Raw genomic sequence first — 20,350 nt, 5'->3', positions numbered from 1 at the left:
TCACCAGACAAGGCCTATGGCCTCTTCACCGTTTTTTCTCAACTCCAAAGCCAAAGGGTTTTAATGTGTGTCTTACCACAGTCAGCAGTTCCTCCCTAGGCTGGGAGCTCCACTTTAAACACAAGCTCCTTCACACAGATTCTCTCAGTACAGCCAGACATTTGGCTATTTTAGTTAAGACCAAAATTATATAACAAAACCACGTGACTGTCTGTTGATTTACCATCAGCTTTCTTCCGGACAGCAGCAGAGTTCCGTGTGCTTCATTAATGTCTCGTAACTTATTTGGCAGATGCAGCCCCAGTTCTGCTATGCATCTGAGGGTATGAAAGTCTTAATAGGGCAAATTCAATTGTAAATATGATATGCCTCACTGTAATATATAACTCATGTGTATCAAGCTAAGGAAAACAAACCCTTCTTACCACAACTATGCGCCCTCCAGAACTCTATCCATATGTCAGAAGGATACTCAAGTCATATTTTTGTCATATTATTGAAAGTTTTAAGTACACCACAATATTAGGAGAGCAAGTATGCAGACGGGCCAGTTCTTTTTATATATTTGCATGAAATAAAGAGGAATTGAGAGTGAAAAAGCAAGAGCAAGTCATGCATTTCCAACCAACTCAGTAACTGTGGCTCAGCTTACATATCTGAGGAAATTAGGACATTGGTAGCTATAATTAAAGGGGGAAAGGAAGATATGCAATAAACCTTTTTTATCTAGCAACTGTAGGAAGATGTCCTCCAACTTTAGACAATTTGGTTGAAGTCTATGAGCTTCTTACACTGGGTAGGATGAGAAAATCATCAGGAACTTGCTTTAGCAGCAGAAAGCTGAAGATTGAGTGGTACCACTGACTGAACAAAACCAGTGGGAAGTCCAGGACACAGCATGTGTTGTGTCAAACCATGAAGTCCATTTTACCCTGTGCATTGATGTAAGCCTAGACATGACCAAATGTCATCCATTCTGTAGTGTTAACAGATAGCTGCTTTGCTCAAACAAGTTTCTGGATGCCTTTTTAAGTGCTAACACTTAAGCTGTCCTAATGCCATTGACAGGTGTGGCTGCAGGAGTGTAAGGAGACCAGCAAAATTCAGGTGTGTGAAGTCAGTTAATGCTAATGTAATCTGCCCTGAACCACACTGCCTTTTCAAATGCTGCAGATTTGTTGCTGATGGTGAGAAAGCCAGGTAATTTAAAGCAAGGCTAGGTATTCATGCTGTTTGGCAGTTAGGAGCCACAAAGACCACAGCAGTGTCTCTTCTACACAGGTACTTGTGGATAAGGTTGATGTGACATAGGGATGAGCCTAGAATTTTGCTGTGAAGCGCATAACAGAGATGTATTTTGAGTATTGTACAAATTAAAAGATGCTTCTTTTTTTTTTTTTTTAGAGGAAAAGGGGCAGGAAAAGTGGAAACAATGGTGGTCCTGCAAAAAAGGAGCGAATGCTAGGGAAAACGCTTGATATAATGTGGTGGTTTTCAGGGACCTCCTGCTAGCTGTGCATTAAGAATAACCATTCTGCTTTTTCTGCCGACTGTAGCCAAAGTTGGTGGCAAGCCAAAAGGCAGGGGAAGCTCTGAGGAAGAGCACATGCGTAGCAGAGAAATTTCAGATGCTGATTACACGTGCTTTGCCCAAGTGTTGGAACTCCTTATTTCAAGGTTTGAGTCTGGAAATGTGCTTTAGGATTAGAAACACTGCCTAAGCTCTACCCAGCTGGTTTGGAGAAGCTTTTGGACACTGATATGTGAGGCAGGTTCAACAGACTGGGATTGGGCCTTGAACAGTAAAAAAAATAACCTCTTTTTCTTCTGTGGAATCAGATCACAGATGCGGATGTTAACAAAGGATTATGGAGCTGTAGCTCAGCTCTCATAAAGAGAAATGGTGATTAGTTACAGAGACTTGTGAGCTTACCTCTTCCCAGCAGCAGAGGGGCATGGACCTGCAGGGGCCGGGTGTTGGAGTTTTGCCCCTGCTTCACTGGGCAAATAACAGCAACTTTGTGCTGGTTTTCCAGTCTGTAGTATGATGCGGTTATCTTACTGAAGGGATTGAAAGGCATCATCAGTTGTAAAATGCATTGAAACAGAAAGTGCTATCTCAGTGCAAAGTGGTTTTATCTACTGCTGCACACCCAAAGGATTTAATTTTGAGGTGCAGACACATTTTTTAATGCCTGTGATTTGTACTGAAACAATTGGAAATAATGAAGCCTTGGGTTAGTGGTGTTGGAACCTTGTTCTTATTGAGGTCAGTGGCAATTCTGTCACTAATTTCAGCAGGAAGAAGATCAGGCCACTTTATCAGGAAGCATTACGTTAATATAAGAATTTCCAAAACTTAAGGATCTGGGATTTTTGGAAGACTAAATTGTGTGTTGCCAGTCTTCACCCTGGTAATCCAATGGTTCAGTATAGACACTTTATGCCAATTAATTACTCAGGCATTTATTAACTTGAATTTTTAAGGAAACTGCTAGCTTCATTGCAGTCTACATGCAAGACACGCAGAGTGAAGAACGTTTGAATACCCTTGGGATTTTGGCAGAAAGTGGACATAAGATAAAGTATGTTAATTGAACAAAGGAAGGTAGTTTGAAAGGACGTGTGCCATTACAATGGATCATATGATCCATGAAAATTTACAAATAAATGCAATGCACCACTGTTGTGGAAATCGAAAAGTGACAGTAGATGGGGAGAAACCAATAGAAAGAAAGACAGAAAAAACTCCATAAAAACAAACAAAAAAAAGACCTTGTGGAGATTTACCCCAACATAAAACTAGTTTAAAATGTATTGATGTTTGGGAAATGCCTCTGACAGTTATGAAGTCAAACAAGAAGCACAGCTTTTGCTCTGAAGAATTTCAGAGTGTGTAGATCTGCTAACGATTTATATATCAAAGCAATCACCAAATGGGCCAGAGAGGCAGAGCAACAAATCATTTCCAGAAGCTGCCATTATCAAGATTTAAAAGTAATATTAATCTCAGTGTTGCTACAAAAGTGAATATTAATGTCTGTATTTTAAATAAAATCTGATTTTGTTTTGCTATGGGGGCTTAGAACTCCTTGGAATTGGTCTTGGAAAACCGTGCTCCAGCCATGTCAGCTGGAATCTTTCAACATATAATTGACAGAAATCTGGAAAGTTTTCTAAACTATATGCACTGTCTTGTTAAATCACAGTGCGGTGTTTCATCTGACCATTGAAGACCCGTATAGTAAGTAGAGCTAACGGACAGGTGCACAGGTGACTTATTAAAAATCAGAATATCCCTCATTTTTTTTCTGATGTTTTTCTAAAGGATTTGTGCTTCCGGATGATTTTATGCCTTTGCATTCATTTCTTATTTTGGAAAGGAAGATCTTTTAATAATGTTTAGCATCAACCTCTCCCACCCCTGCAATTTGCTGCTCTGGTAAAAGTGCTGTTCCTCTGCAAAAGCTCATAACGTGCTATATGAAATGTCAAGAATGATAAAGCAAAACAAAGAACCTCTGAAGGAAAATGTGCTGCCATGAATATCTGAAATCTACTGAACCACTGCTTTATTATACTTAAATTTCAATAAACACTTTTCTTAAGAGCTTATGTTTCAGAAGGCAAGGAAATGTGTTTTCTATGTAAATAGCAGTGTTTGCCTTTTCTTTAAAAAATGTATTCTCACCACAGTGGTAAATCCTACAAGCAGGCTAAAACACAGTTTAGGCTGGGAGATATGGAATAAAATCTCTGAAACCTCTCCCTGTGCTTGTTGGATTGCCATTTGTGGCCATAGAACAAGAATGCCTGAGAGAACTGATTTTCACAATGTTTTTATGTACGTTGAAGTTTCAAATATAAGAGAGAAGAGAGGAAGTTAAAACCTTCAAAAGGGTGCTAATAAGCTCATTTTGTCTCTTCCTTGTTTTATGTCTTGCTCCAGATTTTATAGCTTCACTCTTAGCAGATATGGTATGGCACAAGATTTATTTCTGAGTACTTATCACTCCTTAGTAGAAAGCATTTAAGTTTTTCCGTAAGAATGCTTTCTATTCACTTCTTGATGGTGTTTTCATCCACTTACTTTACCCTGAAGTATCACTTAGAATGCTGCTTAGAGGTTGGCAAGGGACAGTGTAACCATTAATGCATTAAAATTGGATGCTGGAGGTGTTAATGCTTTGCTGGCAGTTGTGTTTCAGTGCTAGCTGTCTCTGGTGTCAAAGGACTACTTTTCGACAATTCAAGGCCAGCGTTCTCCTTTTCTGAAGTCTTCTACTTGGTAATTTTAAAAGGCACCACTTTTAGTTTCCCAGGAAATCAGGCTTAGAGCCTTGAAAGTTTGAAAACATATCTGTAATTGTTTTTACAAATGTTTGCAAATATAACTGGTTTTAATTGGTGGTCATGTCAACATGTTTCATTTGCACCTCTGGAGGGCCAATTTAGGAACCAAGGCAGAAGACAAGTGAAAAGGATAGAGTGTAACAGGCCTGAGTTTGTGACTCTATCCTTTGCAGAAATATCACTTGAATAATATTTTCAGAATGAAAGGCAGAGCCTCCACTTGAGTTTTATATTCTGCTGTTGCTGTTGTACTACTCTGCTCCACATAACATCTGAGAGCTTTTGTGTAGCCTCTCAGGTGAGACAACTGTTGTTTCTCACACAGAGCTTTTTCTTTGTCACCTCCTTCTTTCCAAAGAGGAAAGGGAGTAGTATAATATTGCTACCTGTATTGCTACCTGAGTGCTGTGGTGATTGCTTAGTTTTGCACAGACTAGAAAAAGGCTAGAATTGCAGTATTCTTAAGTCTGCTGGTGGTTTATTTGGTGAGGTTGGATCGGTTCTCAAGCTGGTTTAGGAGATCTGTCTCACTGTGGCTAAAACTGGCAATCACAATGCTTAGCTATGAAAGCAAAGTTGCTTGCTTTTACATAGACCTAAGGCACATCTGCCTTGGAGATAATGTCATAGAAGACAGTAGTTTAATGAGGAGGAATGGAAACGTTGGACAATTCTTTGGTTATTTTTTGAGATTTTGTCTTCCTGTTCTCTATCTCAAAGTAAACATTCTGTCTTTGCATGAGTAAGATGAGTTGCATGTCAAGACCTCTGAATATGCTTGGTAGCTTAAAATGAAGAGGCTATCTCATAGTATCGTTGAGCACAAAGTTTGCGACTGAGTTTAAATGCTTCTGAGGGGATGATAAACATGTTTAAGGAACTTTGAGATAAAAGGCCAGGGATTTTAGCACGCACAGTTGTGCAACAGCATTCCAGCTTGTGCTTCATTAAAGAGAAAAAGCAATTTGAAGAATTACCAGTGTCCTGTGACACAGTGGTCTAATCAAATGCCACTGAGCAGATCCTTGGTACATCATGGGTTGAAGTCTTACTGAAATAAAGAAAAAGCTAATTGCTATTTTGGGCCATGCTGTTGCATGCTGGGTTGATTGCCTTATCCATTTGGGAACGTTTTATGTAATAAGCTAGAACATACTTCCACAGGTGCAGAAGTTCCTATCATGTTTTCTGGAGAGAAGTCCAATAAAAAATTGTACAATTTCTATCAATAACTCGGAATGCTGAGTACTCTGACCTTCTGAAAGGGGGACTGTATTCTGTTGTTCGTACGCATTCTGCAGAGGCAGAGCCATGACACCAGCTGGATTCTTCAGTGCTGCTGGATTGCAAAGCTGCTGGCTTTTGGGCTAGCACTAGTAGTCTACCACTAGCTGCCCATAATTGCACCAAAATTAAGAAGCTCCATAATTATGAGGAGTACAGTCATGGTTTCTACCCTGCCCTGCCTGTTCTCGCCATACAAGTCTTCAATGGGGGAGGAATTAGCAGATGCCTGTGGTTGCTCTGCAGTTCTTCAGAGAAGGTGGCATTCTGGATCTGGTGCCTCTGCCTGTGGCAGCTCACACTCCCCAGCTCCACAGCAAACTCCCCAGTTCCCAGAAGTGCCCCATGGATTAATTAGTTCCTGTTTATAATGTGCCTTGATGTAGAGAGTGTTGTTATTACTTAAAGCTCTTGAACTACTCCTTGGTATAGAGATTCAAGACTAAAAGGTTTTGATTACAAAAAATATGTATGTTGGGAAACACAATCCCGTTGTCTGAACGTCAGTGAGTTTTTCTTTGTGGTTTTCTGTTCCCATCCAGTTGACTTTTAAGAACATGTGATTTTTAAATTTTTTTCTTTTTTTTTTTTTAGAGTGGATGTTGCCTGATGTTAAAATATTTAGATTTATTCTGATTTTATTTTTAATTGCATACAGAGCTGCTTTGATTGAAAATATTTAGACTGACGAAACCCATGCCAGTAGACTGTATTTGTATTTGTGCTCAGCTCTTCAGGAAATTGCTTGTCTGTCTCTGTTGCTTGGCTGTAATATACTTAATGAAAACAGCTTTTTGTTGTTGTTTTTTAGAATGAATCTGGTGCAGAAACTTTGGAAAGAAAATGCTGCTGACTTCCCAAATAATGCTAAGAAAAAAAAGTGTAAATCAATTTGTATGTAAGCTGTATTATTTCTCATTCATTGTATTGCTTTGTGTCACAAGCCTTGGAAAGGTTAGAAGTAGGTTTTGCTGCAGGCAAATGATGTAACTGATAAAATGAACAGGGATTAATATGGAGTAATTGACAGTCTGTTTTGAAGTTATTTATTCCACTACCTGTCGAACACATGCAATGCTGCAAGTTGATGAAAGCAAGAGCTGCTTTTTACTTCTTCCTCTAATGAGGAATCAGTTCCTTGACTCTGAGTCTCACTGGAGGCTGACAAGTCCAGACCTCATACGTGTCTTTGCCTGAAAAGAGGGGCACAGTAATATGGTGGAAACACTTTTTTTAAAAAAAATATTAAATATTAATAGATGCATTATGTAATTTATTCTGATTTAGCTTCTGAAAATGTGAAGTTAACCTGGTTGAATGCTTTGGTTCTAGGAAGACTAAGTAGTTGTAGCTTCTGCTTAAGGTGCCAGGGTTAGCCTGAGTTACTGAATATTACAAAACAAAGTTGCCATCAACAAACTAACGTGAAACACATTTTCAGAAACATATCTGCAGTCAATAATCTTGAAGAGTAAAGAGCGTTATGGACAAATTTGTTGAAAGCATATTCTATATTGGATATGAAATTCTGTGCGCATGTATAAACAGCATAATTCTTGGGCTCTGAAGGTCTGATACAGGGCTTTGGATAGACACTCATCTACCAGAGTTTGTGTGTTTGCACATAGTTCATAAACAGCATGATTTGGAACCCAGTCATGTCCTGTGGTTTCCTCATATCCTTCATGGTGGATGAAAAATAAGTTGTCATTCATGGCATTGTGGAAACAGAACTACTTAAAAAGACAGTCTTTGGATGTGGTAAATTTTCTGTTGTTTATAGCCTTTAAATTAAGGGTTGTTGCCTATCTAAAAGTGACTGTGATAGATGTAGTAATCAGTGGCTGAAATTTGACAGGACATTTCAGGAGATCAGGCTAAATTATCACAATGTTCCTTCAAGAGTAAAAGATACAAAAGCAATATTGAGCATATGCACAATCTGAATTTTATGCACCGCATCTATGTTGAAATGGATATCTACTGTTCTAAAGCACTTTGCGGGGGGGAGGAGGGAGCCTTCACTTTAACTCCCCCTTCCCCAAAGTCAGCATGACGACTGAGTTGTTTTAAAGTACTGTGCAAATAGGAAGGAAGAAAAGAACATTCCTCCTTTATCCATAGTGCAATGCTGTTGTGTTTAATTCTGAGTCAATGGTTTTTTTCCCCTAATAAGATAATCTTGCATTTTGATAAATTAAAGTGTGTTTGTGAATAGCCACCAGTAGCTGGTCATGTCAATAGTATGCACCTATCCCATCAGGGAAATGGAGAGGTCTTGCCAATATAGATTAGATCATGATGGATATTTGACAGTAAGCGAGAATAGATTAATCTATATAAATGTGAAGTATTTAGTGGTATTCTTCAGCTCCAGATAATGAAATGCCATCGAGGCACAGTTAAATTTCTGTTTATTGACAAACATCTGCTGCAGTAAAGAGCCTGCCAGGAGCATGGTCTATGTTTTGAATTGATTTTATATCCTGATAACTCTCCATAGTTGTGTGAAACATGCCCAAGTGCTGGAATGGAATTCAGTAGTTCTGTCTATACTAATAATTTATCTGTTACCTTGTCTATGATTATTCCTCTTCCGGTGATTCCTCCTCATCCCCTTGCAAATAATAGCAGAAGGAAGACCTCTGCTTTGCCCCTCTAATGACAAGGTAGTTAATCTCAGAGTTTTGAGCTGCTTGAATATTTATTTTATACTCTCAATACTTTGTTAATATTTCCCTGATGCTTGAAGCTTTGGTATCTGCCTAAGTGTGGTAGCAGCTGTGAAAGCTGTTCGGTCAACAAGAACAATTTCTGGACTCGAAGGTTAGCTTTATGTTGCCGCCCCTCAGGATCCAACAGTGAGTGCTGAGTGATGTACAGCGTGGGATGACATGGGGGAGATGAGACCAGTGCTGGCTTCCTAAGGGTGAAATAGAGCCATAATATCTGTGGAGATGAACCACAGGTATCCAGTTATTGTACCACTTCCCTTGCTCTTTTCCTATGGTCATCTTCACTTATGGCCTCTATATGTTTTTGTTAATCCTGTGAAGGTATTGGCTGGTAGCTCTGTCATTGTTAATCTGAGACTGGATTGCACTGCCCTTCTTCGTCTGCTGTTCCCCAAAAACGTGTGTTAGGGGTGCAAGTGTGCAGCAATCATTGCTCATAATTAGTAGGATTTCTCCCTGCATCTACTCTATTCTCAAGCACACAAAGATATTTCAGACTGTATTTTCACTGTGATGCCACAGTTGTGCCGTACCTTTTATTTCTAGAGGCAAGGCCTGCCTAATTTCCCATTCTCCGGGCTGAGAAGTTGACATACTAGTCACATGCCAAAATCTCTAAAAGAATGAATTTGCAAAGGGAATTCTAGAGTTAAATAAACAGTTTCATGTGTTGAATTATACTAGAGAATTGCAGTAAGGTGACCAGTTAAAATTACATTCAAGTGGTATCAGTTTAAAGAACAAAGAATTTAACGATGTGCATGTCTGGAAAAAAAATACAGATAATGGGTTGGAATATAAATATTGCATGGCTGAGATACTGCTGAGACGTGGGCCAGAGCAGAGGTTTACTGGCAGCACACTGTGCTGCTATAGAGATGATCTTTGCTCTTCAGACTGGCAGGAAGTGCTGTGGGGGACTCACCTCCTACAATGAGGAAATGCCTCGAACCCCTCACAGTCGCTCCCCGCCCTCACCTGGCTGAAGGCCCTGCGGCTTTGGATGACTTTCTTCCTTCAGCTTGAAGGGATGGTCACTAAAATGCAAAGCCTGAGGGACATGGAGGGGAGGGAGGGACAGGCAAACTCAAAGAAAAAGCTTCCCCTAAGTACGTACAGAGTGTGTATAGCAGAGTATCAATATACAAGAGTCATGGAAGATAGTAGTACAACAGTTCTCCCTCTAAAGAAATGTCTTTGTAAATGCATTTTTACACTTACTCCCAACAAAATATGATTTCCTTTTGATGTTTAAATACCCTTTAATCTTTCTGAATAGCTTGGTATTACCCCAAAATAACTGACACAAAGAGAACAAAATCCTGCAAGTCTTCTGCTTGGCAGTCTCTTGCTCTGCATCGAGGACTGAGGGAATCCAGCTATTTTCTGTGCTGCCTTTGGTACACAGGCTTGTTCTGGGGCCATGATTTTGCTGTGGGGGAGGAGTGGGTTTGGGCTTGATGAAGGCGCTTTTCATTAGTTCTCACGGAACGAGTTTGGTAGGGTGGCTGGTGCAGTGATTCATTTTGGCCTGCAAGTGGCATTGTTTGTCCGGTTACTGGACTCAATAGTCTAGTTTATCTGAAAACCTCACCTAAAGTGAAGTATTTCAGAATTGCTCTTTCTTTTCAAATGTTTGTGTATGACAGCCTGTTTGCTGACTCTGGAAATAAAATCAAACTAGAAGCAATGCTGTGTCAACTGCAATAACTCTCCCTCGGTTTGCTCTAAACCCATCAATTATTATAAAGCCACTTCTTGGCACTGCAAAGGCTTTGTTCTCCTTGAACTTCAGGAACACTTCAAGTTTACATCCACGTTCCATAAATGCACTTCTGAATAAGCTGCCTACCTTGGGATTGTATGTAGGGGTCTAGTGAGGATGCAGCCTGGTTCCAAACTTAGGAGAAAGTCGGACTGTGTAAGTCTTATGAACTTTAGTTATATTATTTCCACCTTAATTTCTGCAGAGGCTCCTTTGGCATTTTCACAGTGTGCCATGTGGTGTCTACAGCAGCTCAGCTCATGCCACAGTTATTCAGGTCATACTCTGTTATTTAAATATGATTCTTAAGAATTTTAGCATTGGCAAGCAAGGGAACTACTACATCTTCTATGAAGATACAGGTATTAAAACAGCAACTTTGTTTCTAGGAGGTACTTCTTTGCCTGCTGCAGTTAATTTTATTCATGGATCTCCTCAATGAGAAAATGGAATAGAAATTCTGAATAGTTTGCTAATCACAGCATTCCAGATATATCCGAAAACAGCAGTGCATTTCCCATTGGTCCATTTTGGGTGATTTTTCACTTTTGAAAAACTAGAATGTATTCCTACAATGAGTGTGAAACCCAGGATGGCCTCTTTTCTCATAAAATTTTGATTAGGAAATGTGGGAAGGCGGTTCTCCTGTGGGGCTGTATTGTGCTGAGGGAGGGATATGGAGCTGGGAGTCTGGATTCTTTATAGGCTTTGAGAGATCTTTGCACTTACATAGCAAAGTATTTAGTTAGGATTCATGGTACACTTATGGACAAAGTGTGAATCATTATCTTTAATTTTTTAAGTAGAGAAACTAGGGCCAATACATGAAAAAAGCTGAAGTTAATTTCAAAAATGAGCACCTAAATGGATGTTGTAACATGTGTGTTCTTAAGCCCTTCAGGTTCCTTTGCCAGTAGTGAGTGAAATACTAATGAGGAGGAATGAAAGATTCTGAAGAGAAATGAGGAAGGTGCATTAGGCTTGGTGTTTACCTGTAAAGTTTAAAAAGGTGAGAAAGAATGTGTTCCTTTGACTCAAGACCACTTCAACTTCATAAAAGAAAAATTCCCCATGAATTCAGGTCTTCACTGCTTGTGTGTAGCAAGCTTTGAAGACACAATTTTCTCAGGAACACTAAAAGCTGCCAGTGTGCCCTAAAAACATAATATATTTTAGAAATATTTATTATGATGTTAGTTTTAGTTTTCAGAAACCACATCCAGTTTTGCATGGCTAGCATTTATGGAGCAGGCCTTTTCAAGGACTAGAATGATTTGAAAAGAAATATTTTCATTTTTCACGCACTGAGGCCCTGTGAGGTTTCGGAATCCACACAGCTTTCAATTTTAGGAGTATTCTTTCCTGTGTTTTCGGGAACTTTTCACATTCCTGAATCTGGTTATGGGATTTTCCCCCTAATTGAATCCAGGCTTAAATGCTGGAGTCACACATTCTGTCAATTAGTGCAAATAAGTTCTCTGAACTCATTTAGTGGGTGCAAATAGTTTTTATTTAGCACTGTCTGTAGCGCTGTATCTGCAGTGTGTTTTGTCGCACTCGTGCAAAGGAAGCTGTGATGTTCCTATATCTAAGCTTTCCAAGAAGGTCAGGGGAGAAATGCTCTTCATTGGGAAAGTTAATTGCGCAGTATCAGTCAGCAGTCATGCTAAGCTGGTGTTCAAGGTGCTTTGCTGATGGTGGTCCAGCAGCAGAATTAGTTACACAGCTTTTCTTTCGTGAGGTTGCCCATTGAGTGGTTCCCCCCAGTCAACATAGTCTAGTTGTGGAGGCCGTGGCTGGACCAAGGTGGTCTCGGGTACTAGGTGTACTGTAACTCTGGGCCTGCTTGCAGACATCTGTGTGGCTTGGAAGGATGGTGGCACAGAGCTGTTTTTCGCTTAGGCAGGGTTGGGAACAAGTGTATGGAGTCCTGTTCTCAAAAAAGGTGGGTTTCATTTTCTGTGAAAGCATCAAAGCTACCAAGATGAGATCCTTGCCCATGTGCAGCCTGGGGAACCCACAGTGCTCAGGCTGTTGGCATCATCATGCTGCGGAGGCTTCCTTGGCCAATTTTCTGGGCCACCTTTGCAGCCTGTGGTGTTTTTTTCTTTTTTTCTGTGTTGTTTCCCCCCCCTGCGCCCCCACCCCCCACCCCCCCAAAAACTGGACTTCTGACATACAGTCCCAAATGCAGGGACCTGTCTCAGTGGAAAACTTGGCCTCAGTGAGGGAAAATAATGTTTATTTTATGTTGTGCGAGGTTAGTACTGCACATTTGTAAAAACTTGTGCCCAGAGCTTCTCTTACTGCTGCCTTTAGTGAAGGGTGTCAAGTAAGGAGCTAGTAGACGGAAAAATAATGGTATAGACAAGACCACAATGGGATGTCAGATTGGCGAGGCAAGCTTCCCACTTTGTCTGCACAAGAGTTTGCCTGTACAGTTTTACTCTGCCTGTCTAGTTGCGTTTCCTATCGTAATATCTTGTGAAAACTGATGAAGTGCTGTTGCATGGTTTGATTATTAGCTCTAGCATGCTGAAAGCTTTCCACAGGCTAAAATCTACTGCAGTGTTTATTTCATGGGAGGACTAAAGATCTCGTAGTATTATAAGCAATCCATATGTAATAGCTTTCTGGATGTGGCTGAGTGTGGCTTTCAATAATTTAATGTGAAGAATTGCTAACGCAGTGGAAAAATCAATTGTATTTATTGTACTGAAGGTAACCTGGTAAGAATGCCATCTGGGAGTGTCATTCAAATTGAGTTGGTGTACAAGTGCATAGTTATGTCGATGATTGGAGAGATACCAGATAAGGGGCTTATGATTAAATGTTCATACTGCTTTACATTTGAGATTTTCTTCTTCATTTCCCTGCTAAAATCTGCTTGTGCCTAATGTTGTCATTTGTGTTTGGAAGTGTGCACACCTTGATCCAAAATATCGGGAATGGTGAATCAGCTCTTTACTACATTCTTACCCATAAAAATCAGTGGGGATTCCTGTGTGAAGAAGAAATACAGATTCAGATCCTGAATAAGAAATGTGATGCTCTGAAGTTGTCACTTCTTTAACAACTTCATTTGTTTGCAGATTCATATAAGGATTTTGTAAATTTTTAGGGTTTAAATTTGCTAATTTTTTTAAAATTAAATGCTTGGTAATCTTTCAAAAAAGCATGTTTGCCACATGGCAAGATGGGCTGTGTTTATAGTAGTCAAAGTGAAGAGTACTTGCTGAGAGCATGATCCTATTGCAATAAGCATCAATTTACCCTGAAGAGAAAATATTTTTAAAAAGGATTTAAAGTAACCTTGTTTTGAAGTCTTCAGATTAATGCAACCTCAGTGTGTGTGATTATGTATAAAACTTGCCAAAAACAACATGGCCAAATGATGTGGCTAGACACTTGCTGGACCTTCCTAAAAATGCTTTATGGGGTTAAGCAGGAGATGGTTACCTTGGTCTAGTTTAGGCTCATCTGCAATTCTTTGGCTCCTAAATGTTTTAGAAAGTATGACCTAAATCCTGATGTGCTATTGATTTCCTATGCCTGTAACGGATTTTCTGTGAGATCTAGATAGAGTAAATATCTCACCCTATTCTACCTCATTTCTGCAGTTTCTGCCACCCTTTTTGTCTTGTTTATTTTAGGCCTTAGGACCTCTGACATTGGGACGTATCTTGCTGTCAGTTTGCCATACATTGCATAGCAAGTGTCAACTGTGAACCTCTGCTTAATGCAGGTATACAGTATTTTATGCAAATATAAATAGACATAAATATCTACATTTATTTATTAGGATATATATGTCATAAAATAGTTGGCATTAAAATTCTTATGAGGCCTCTCTGGCTCAAATACCTATAGATGAAACTCCCTTATTCTGAACTCAAAATCAAAAGTAGAAAAGAAGAGTCTGTGTAGCAGACATATTAACAGCCAAGGGGATGTTATGATTTAAATAGAAAAGCTCTATTTTAAAAAATACAGCAAATCAAGCACAGAATCAGCTTACAACTTCTGCAGTCTGATATTTCCCACTATTTCTGTCCATAGTGCAGAATTTGCATGCAAAAATAAAGAGTGTGTTTAGACAAAAATATCTGAAGGTGACATGGTCTTGTTTCCTAGAGTGGGTTTGAACTGATGATTTCCAGGTAATGGCTAACTCCTCCTTGCCAATTTTTTTTTTTTTTTTGGTCTCAGTGTCTAGTTGTTTATGTAAGAAACAAAGCTGAAAGAACAAAAGAGTAAAGAGGTGATAAAAGCTCAGTGAAACCCAAACAAAATCTGTAAAGGCAACCAGTGCTTTGATATATTATGCATTTCTCAAAGGACTTGCTTGAAGCAAAAGCCAAAGCAAAACCTGAAAGCTGAAGATCTGTTAGGCAGGTGCCCTACTTTTTGGGTTGGAAACTTATTCCCTTTTAGCTTCAGGATGTTCCTAGATTCAAAAATATTGCCTGAAAGTGAGAGGAACTGGAATTTACCTATTTGAGCATAAATCAAGCCATAATTGTACACACATAATCAGTAATACATGACAAGAGATAGAGGACTGAGACAGTGCTACGCTGTACTATGTAGGAGGAACGGATGAAAGGCATTATTCATACAGAATCCCACAAAGTCCTACAAATGAGGATTTTAAAGGACATAAATAGGAGCCTCTTTGACAACCTGGGAAACAACAGAAAAGGTCCTCCTACTTCATACTTCTGAGCTGTTGAACAAGAGAATTGTCAGTGGCCTTGAAAAGTACATGTTTCTTAATAGACAAGGAAAGCATGAAAATGCAAGAATTTAATGAGCCTTGCCAAGCCTTCAAATAGTGAGAAATCACTCTCTCTCTTTAGAGGACTAGGTTCAACAGTTAGTGCATTGACCGCAGAGAGAAAGCAGACTGATTGCCTTCCTTTTGCATGCAAGACTTGCCTCTCAGTAAATTGCTTCAACTTGGTTTGCCTAATACGATACTCAGCTGCCGTCCTATAGCAGTGAACTCTACTGTGGTGGGATTCTGCATAAGTCAAATTAAAGGACTTGAAAAGGAGAGCAATGGAGAGAGACTATGGCCAGAATTGTCTAAGTATAACCACAGAAGAAATAATGTCCATGGCTTTAACTGTGTGATGTGACACTGGATGGCAGACCTGCAGCTGAATTTCCTAATTCCTTGAGTGGTGGTGATTAGAAACTTTGTGCAGTGGAGGTGCTGGGTCTTCCTCATTGCCTGGCGTCCAACTGCAGAATGCAAAACTGCTTTCTAGCTTCAGCCTTTTTGGCAGCAGTATTATGGCTGTTGTAATGGGCATGTGGAAGACAGAATAAAGCTGTCCAAGGTTAAAGGAGTGGTTAGAGACCCAAAAAACACTTGGATAGCTTAATATTGTGGATTCCTGTCTTTTAAGAAGGGGAGATCACCTCAAAATCACTCCAGACACAGACTGCCAAGCTCCAGGCTAATGTAAATTAAAACAATTATGCTCTTACAATTTTAAGTTTATTTTGGCAATGCTAGCAAATTCTTAACAGCAAAGCGAGTTAGTCACTCAGGAATATTTCTGAGAAGTCCCAGAGGAAAGTACTGGGCAGTAACAGCTGAAAACTCAACAGTTTTCTGTTTTGTCATGCTCTGAGGGTGACTCTGCAGAGAGTCTGCAGCAGGGTTGGCAAGGGAAATGCAGAGGCCTTTTATTCTTATCTCCCTTTCTTATAGTGGCTTGTTGGTTGTCTGGCTGTCTGAGCATGCATGTGGTGAAGCTGGCTGAAGCTGAACTTTAGCAGTATACCAGGAGTTTGCAGATTTGTAAAAAGAGGTGAAAGACTGATCCAGAGACTGTATCAGCAGACTGTGGATACAGTCCTCCCAGCGCTGGTTAGGCTGACCAACCTGGTAGTTGCTGCTATGATGTGTTGAATCGTCACTCATTTAGCTACTACAGCTATTCTAACAGTCATAAGAAATCTTTAATATTAAATAAGATGTTTTAATATAGCCATGAGCTATTTCTTTGTGTGTGTATGTGCATGTACTCATGTAGGCATATATTTAATACATCATTTAAACTCTCAACTGCTGTATATATTATCGTATATGCTATTGTATATACTTCTTAAAATTATATAAATTAATTTCATAGCCTGAGGCAGTCAAAGGCTAGAAGAGGCCATTGGTTCACTTAATCCAACCCCCACTTGGTCCAGGTCAGGATTTTTTTCCCAAATATGCTGTATTAACACCAGAAACTATATGTCTGAGAGAAAGATATTCTCCAAAAAGGCAGAAAGTCTTCATCTGAAGACATAACCCACCCCCCTGCAAAACAAAAGCACCCCCCACACCCTCCCATTTCTTTTGGTAGCCTGGTACACAGGTTTATTGCCTTTACCACTAATAAAGTGTGCATTTTTTCAAATTCTGTTATCTTCTAGGCAATGGTTCATGTCATCATCCCTGGAGGTATTTAAAACACGCGTAGATATGGTGCTTAGGGACATGGTTTAGTGGTTGGACTTGACAGTGCTAGGTTAACAGTTGGACTTGATCTTAAAGGTCTTTTCCAACCAAAATGATTCTATGATTCTATGTCATGTCTTTCTCCATTAGATTGAAGAGTTCTGAGATAACAACAGGGTTTCTTGATATGTGTCTCAATTAAGAAAAGACTAATTAGAGATCTTATAAAAATTATGAGAATGAATGTTGTTAAATTGTCTTGTTTATACTGAGTATCATACACCTGGAAAATTTGAGCCCATTTATTTCTGCAGTTGGGGTGGGGGGAAGCCATGTACCCAGCTACCTGACTAGTTGTGTGTGAAATCATGGCTGTTTGTGTGCAAGTGCAAATCTCAGAAGTGGACAATTTACCCTAAGATGCCCTTTTGCTCTCAGTTCTGTTTTAAAAGGCAATGCCAGAAGGAGATGCATTCCAAGTAATAGCATGTGACTCTGACAGGCTTGGTATGCAGAAACCTTGCTGGCAGCTTTTGAGACGCCTCCAGTTCAGCCTGACTGTGCTATTTCTCTGACAGATTCTCAGAGTTGTTGGTTTTGTTGTTGTTTTGGGGAGTTTGTTCCGGTAGTGTGTTTTTGTCCTTACGACAGTTCCCTACGTTGAAATACCTTAGTACTTATGAGTGTTTTACATAACCATCCTGGAACAGGCTGTTTCCTCTTGCAAATATAAATCTCTGCATTTGTAGCAATCCCACAGAGCCCAATGGCTGCTCATTTGTTGGCTTCATCTCTTCCAAAAGCAGAAGAATGTTCATTCACCTAGTCTCTGCTGCTAAAAACATGCACGTCTGGGTTTATAAATAGAAATAATCTGTCCAAAATGGGCCCAAAGGACCTACTTCCTCCTGATTTAAAGAACAGCATAGTTACAGTCAATTGCTTAAATTTATGGGTAACTACTGCTTTGTAAAATCATGACAAAATAGCATGAAGAAAATGTATTTTTTAACAAATACAGAATGTTAGTGAGATACATGCTGTTAAGCATGATTCACAGATCAGGCTGCTATGTCTATTAAGTACTTAAACTGTGGCATTTCATTATAGCCTTGGCTGCCATTTATGTATTGTGACAGAGCGGTTACTAAACCGCTGCCCTTTGCTCCATCGGATTGGAACTGCCTTGCTGGGTGCATACAGCCCGTCCTGCTCATAACTGACAGAAAACTTCCTTTAGCTCAAGGAGCAAGAGTGTCTGAGCTCTATCCATGTTGCAACAAGCCCCTGTGCAGCATGTGTGCAACTCTACCCCGACACCAAAAAGTCCTAAGTGAACCTGACTTCAGTTTAATAAAACTGTAGAACAAGTTAGGTAAGGGTTTGATAGAGCTTTGTGCTGGGTTTTATATGGCTTTGAGATAAACACTTATGCTTTTGGCCTTTGTTTCTTCCCTGTAAAGAAGGTAGGTAAAAATCTTGATTCAGTTCTGAAAATGTCGTAGAAGAAACATTTTGAGGGCAGGAAAGGCAAGTGCAGTGGCTTTACTGACAAGGGCTCAGTCTTGCAGTGCCCCAGAAAGGTGAAAAGAGCAGGCCTAGGGAGGGTAATCCAGCTCAGCCAAGGGTCCAGGAATCACCAGAAAAGTCCATAATGTTGGGGCGGGTCCAAAGTCAAACAGGGGAGCAAGTCAGTGGGACCAATCAGCATGGGACATGGCCAGGTACAGGCAGAGCTCCAATGCTGCTCGCGCAAGGACTTTCATTACACACAGGAAAGAAGAGGTACAAAATCACTGAGGAAATGTACAAATTTTTGAGTTTGGGAAACTCATAGGAAAAAGGAAAGCATCCCTAACTGCTGAAAAGGCATTAAAGAAAATTTAAAATTTTTGCTCCGTTATCATGACTAGGTGATATCCTGGAGATGGAGCACATTGTTTCTGGGTTCCAACAGTGAGGTTTTAAGTGGCAGCCAGCAAGTGGAATCACACCCAAAGACCTTTTCAGGACACATTTTGTGACTTTTAGCATTTCACGGGTCAAATGTGAAAGGTTAATGAGAAGGGTCAGTATAGTCCTCCAGCTCATCTCATATATGTAGGTGATAACCTGGCAAATGTTACAGTTCATGGACACAAACAGATGTGCTTACAATTGATCTGTGATAAGCTTAAGGTTGCCAGTCTGAAACTGAACCAGAAGAAGTGTAAGTTGGTTTAAGGATAGAAAATTTATTTCTGTTTTTCTGCCAGTAATGTAGTCATTGGAGGATGGATTTACACAGGCAAGAACAAAACAAGCAGCTGAGCAGAACTCCTTAAACCCACCAGGTGTGCAGAGCTTTGTAGGATTATGGTGTTGTTATTACAGAAGGTAAACTGGTAGATTTGCCAGTGTTGAAAAACATATATGTGAGTTGTAGACAAAAAGGAAACTATTATTTCAGTCATCAGTAGAAATGTGATTCAGCAAGTTCAGAGCTGAAAAGGGTCCTCTAGTATATCTGTTTCAAAACTCTTCTTCATATTAAATACAGGTGCTAGAGCATGCAGTTTGGGGCAGTATTGACACAAGAACATAGAAATCTTGAGGGGATGGTTATTGAGGATGCTTAAAATAGTAAGAACTTAAATTCTCTAGGGAGAAATTATTGCAACACTCAAAAGGAACTTCTGGCAGTCATTAAAGTTACAGAATATTTTCAACACTAGTATAGGAAGATGTTTATGGTCAGGACAGACCAAACATCCCTGCAATGGCTCAACATATCCTGTGATCCTGAGAAGATTGCCAGGTGTCTGTAAAAACTGGAACATTAACATTTCGCAATTACAGCTACTTTGGTTTGTGCCTTATTTTGTTGACTCTGGTGCAGGACTAATTGGGAAGGCGATTAATGATTTCTGAAGAGAACGAAGATACTCAGAAGGAGATAGCCATCATTTCTTTTGGCATAGGTGAAAATAGTACTTGTTCATCCAGGTGAGAATTGTCGGTGGTAATCAAAAGCTTCCCAAAGTGGGAGTTATGTCTGGATAGTGTGCAATGGAAAGGTGACTTGGCAAATGCAGCCACTTTAGAAGCAGTATCTTTTCAGAGTACCATAGTAAAAACCCTCTGCTTAGAACAGGAAAGCACTGAGTGTAAACATGAAGTTGTAGAGGACATGAGAAGAAAGCAATTGATCGTTGGTTATTAGCCAGTTTTATGAATCATGGGATCAATGTGAGAGATGTGTTGAGAAGGATCTGAGTCGACCACTTGCATGATGCAGTCTCACAAAGCCCTTCATGTTCACAAAGCTGGATAAGATCCGTGGCCAAATGGTGTCTGATCTTGTGGGCAGGAGTAAGGTTTTACGCATCTGTTTCTCAAGCTTACATTCCCTATAGGATACATATACCACTGTGTCTATGCTGACTTTTTCTGCTTGGGGTGTGGTGAGGTGGCCTGATGGTAGGGAGAAAGAGCATGGGTAAGGAGAAAGAGTGTGGATAATAGGCATGTAAACTATTCTGAGAAGGCAGTGGGCTTTGTGGAGCCATGGGACCATATCATCTCTCTTTAATGTAAATTGCTGTAGTTACATCTTAGAACTAGCAGAAAAAATAACCTAAGTTTCTAAATAAATCCAGTATGCAGTTATATACTGGGGTAATATTGTATTTCCTTTGACAGGTATTTCACTGTAACATGCTACTGAGTTTCTAATTTCAAATGATACAAGGAAGCCTGGCCTTGAGAAGT

Source organism: Grus americana, chromosome 13, assembly GCF_028858705.1.
Source record: "Grus americana isolate bGruAme1 chromosome 13, bGruAme1.mat, whole genome shotgun sequence".
NCBI lineage: Eukaryota > Metazoa > Chordata > Aves > Gruiformes > Gruidae > Grus > Grus americana.
The sequence above is the reverse complement of the archived record's forward strand: the minus strand, read 5'-3'. Positions refer to the sequence as shown.